The 3,243-nt window shown below is 37.6% G+C and overlaps 1 non-coding gene across 1 annotated transcript; it reads right to left on the minus strand.

The window, feature by feature from the left end:
- Positions 1-771: 771 nt before the first annotated feature.
- On the minus strand, positions 772-878 carry LOC122231987. Its single transcript, XR_006209300.1, has one exon. It is a non-coding gene; the product is annotated as a U6 spliceosomal RNA (small nuclear RNA).
- Between the last annotated feature and the right edge of the window lie 2,365 nt (positions 879-3,243).

Consider the following 3,243-nt stretch of genomic DNA (forward strand, 5'->3'; position numbering starts at 1 on the left):
TAGAATCCTAATCTGATTTTCTGCATGAATCCCCTTCTTTGTAAGCATTAGTCTCTTAATGTGTACTGTGAGTTTCTATTGCTTAAAATCTCTGTATTATGGTTAATTCAGTGTTGGTAAATTTTAGCTCCGTCAGAGACTGCTGGCAACATTAAAAACAAAGCAAAAATTTAAAGGATGCTATTCTTTTTTTTAATATATGAAATTTATTGTCAAATTGGTTTCCATACAACACCCAGTGCTCATCCCAACAGGTGCCCTCCTCGATACCCATCACCCACACTCCCCTCCCTCCCACCCCCCATCAACCCTCAGACTGTTCTCAGTTTTTTTTTTTTTTTTTAATATATGAAATTTACTGTCAAATTGGTTTCCATACAACACCCAGTGCTCATCCCAAAAGGTGCCCTCCTCAATACCCATCACCCACCCTGCCCTCCCTCCCACCCTGCCCTCCCTCCCAACCCCCATCAACCCTCAGTTTGTTCTCAGTTTTTAACAGTCTCTAATGCTTTGGCTCTCTCCCACTCTAACCTCTTTTTTTTTTTTTTTTTTTTTTCCCTTCCCCTCCCCCATGGGTTTCTGTTATGTTTCTCAGGATCCACATAAGAGTGAAACCATATGGTATCTGTCTTTCTCTGTATGGCTTATTTCACTTAGCATCACACTCTCCAGTTCCATCCATGTTGCTACAAAAGGCCATATTTCATTTTTTCTCATTGCCACGTAGTATTCCATTGTGTATATAAACCACAATTTCTTTATCCATTCAAAAATATGGAACGCTTCACGAATTTGCGTGTCATCCTTGCGCAGGGGCCATGCTAATCTTCTCTGTATCGTTCCAATTTTAGTATATGTGCTGCCGAAGCGAGCACTGTTCTCAGTTTTTAAGAGTCTTTTATGGTTTCGCTCCCTCCCACTCTAACCTCTTTTTTTTTTCCTTCCCCTCCCCCATGGGTTTCTGTTAAGTTTCTCAGGATCCACATAAGAGTGAAAACATATGATATCTGTCTTTCTCTGTAGGACTTATTTCACTTAGCACAACACTCTCCAGGTGCATCCACGTTGCTACAAAGGGCCATATTTCTTTCTTTCTCATTGCCATGTAGTACTCCATTGTGTATATAAACCACAATTTCTTTATCCATTCATCAGTTGATGGACATTTAGGCTCTTTCCACAATTTGGCTATTGTTGAGAGTGCTGCTATAAACATTGGGGTACAAGTGCCCCTATGCATCAGTACTCCTGTATCCTTTGGGTAAATTCCTAGCAGTGCTATTGCTGGGTCATAGGGTAGGTCTATTTTTAATTTTTTGAAGAACCTCCACACTGTTTTCCAGAGTGGCTGTACCAGTTTGCATTCCCACCAACAGTGCAAGAGGGTTCCCGTTTCTCCACATCCTCTCCAGCATCTATAGTCTCCTGATTTGTTCATTTTGGCCACTCTGACTGGCATGAGGTGATATCTCAGTGTGGCTTTGGTTTGTATTTCCCTGATGAGGAGTGATGAGGAGCATCTTTTCATGTGCCTGTTGGCCATCTGGATGTCCTCTTTAGAGAAGTGTCTATTCATGTTTTCTGCCCATTTCTTCACTGGATTATTTGTTTTTTGGGTGTGGAGTTTGGTGAGCTCTTTATAGATTTTGGATACTAGCCCTTTGTCTGATATGTCATTTGCAAATATCTTTTCCCATTCCGTTGGTTGCCTTTTAGTTTTGTTGATTGTTTTCTTTGCTGTGCAGAAGCTTTTTATCTTCATGAGGTCCCAATAGTTCATTTTTGCTTTGAATTCCCTTGCCTTTGGAGATGTGTCAAGTAAGAAATTGCTGCGGCTGAGGTCAAAGAGGTTTTTCCTGCTTTCTCCTCTAGGGTTTTGATGGTTTCCTGTCTCACATTCAGGTCTAAAGGATGCTATTCTATTGTCAGACATGTTAAATATATCTATAAAACCTATCAAAACTAGAATCTAATAAGGAAAATTTATTCTGAGAATGAAGATTTTATTCATTCTCATACTGCTGTTTTATTTATAAATTTGAACTATTGCTGTTACATAGAGCTCACTATTTAAATACATTAATTTTGTTGTTGTTTTTGTTTTTTTGCTTTTTCATCATTTTGCTAGGCAAGGAATATCATCTAGGTAGTGGTATCTCTCTCTCTGTCTCTGTCTCTCTCTGTCTTTTTCTACATGAGCCTTATGGTGTAGAAATTTCTTTCTCTAAGGTACTATTCTTTCTTTGTTAGTGTGTGTGAATGTGTGTGAGAGAGAGTTAAGTGCTTTCAAATTAAGTAGTCATGCTATGACTTCATATAGTATGTTTATGATATGACCTAGTAGAATGAAAAAAACAATAAATTTTGAGTTAGAAGACAGAGATATGACTGTGGGTACACACTTACTAGATGTTTCTACTGAGATAAATCAGTTAATGAAACACAGCTAGGAAGTAAGATCACATCTGCATGACACCACTTGCCTTTCTTTCCTAGCCCACTGTCTTCATGTATAGAGTGAGGGATTTAGTTTAGCTGACCATAAAGACAACATCCAGATATATACCTTAAAATTCTATAAATCACTTGGACAATATGTTGGTGGGACCTAAGAATTATTTAAGATAGGGAATCATTAATTTCTCCTTTCTTGTTTGTTTTTTGTTACTTGGGACAGGCGATTACTAACCAGCATTAGGGTTTAGAAACAATACATAACAAAATCCATGAATTTGGACAATAATGTATTGTTCTTGAATAAACACTATGGATTTAAATTTTATTATATTTATCAACTATTTTTGGAAACTGAAATATTGGGTAGCTCTCACTATTAACAGAAATAATCTTCCACAGTAAAATATGCTTTAAAGATTGGGCTAAAGAAACCCCAGCATATTATCATAACAAGTATGTACTTGATTCTAAGCCCTTAATAGTACAAAAATTTGTACCAGTTTGATAAATCGTATCTATTATTTATAAAAATATTAAATTATATTGTAAAATGTCTGTTTAAATTATAATTTAGTAACAATTTTTTTTAGTTTATTTATTTTTGAAAGTGAGAGTGAGTGCACACACAGGGTGGGGCAGAGAGAGAGGCAGAGAGAATCCCAAGCACTCTCCATGCTGTCAGCACAGAGCCTGATGTGGGATTCAGTCTCATGAACAGTGAGATCATGACCTGAGCCAAAACCAAGACTTGGATGCTTAACCGGCTAGGCCACCCAGGCACCC

The sequence above is a fragment of the Panthera tigris genome, chromosome A1 (assembly GCF_018350195.1).
Source record: "Panthera tigris isolate Pti1 chromosome A1, P.tigris_Pti1_mat1.1, whole genome shotgun sequence".
In the NCBI taxonomy this organism is placed as follows: domain Eukaryota; kingdom Metazoa; phylum Chordata; class Mammalia; order Carnivora; family Felidae; genus Panthera; species Panthera tigris.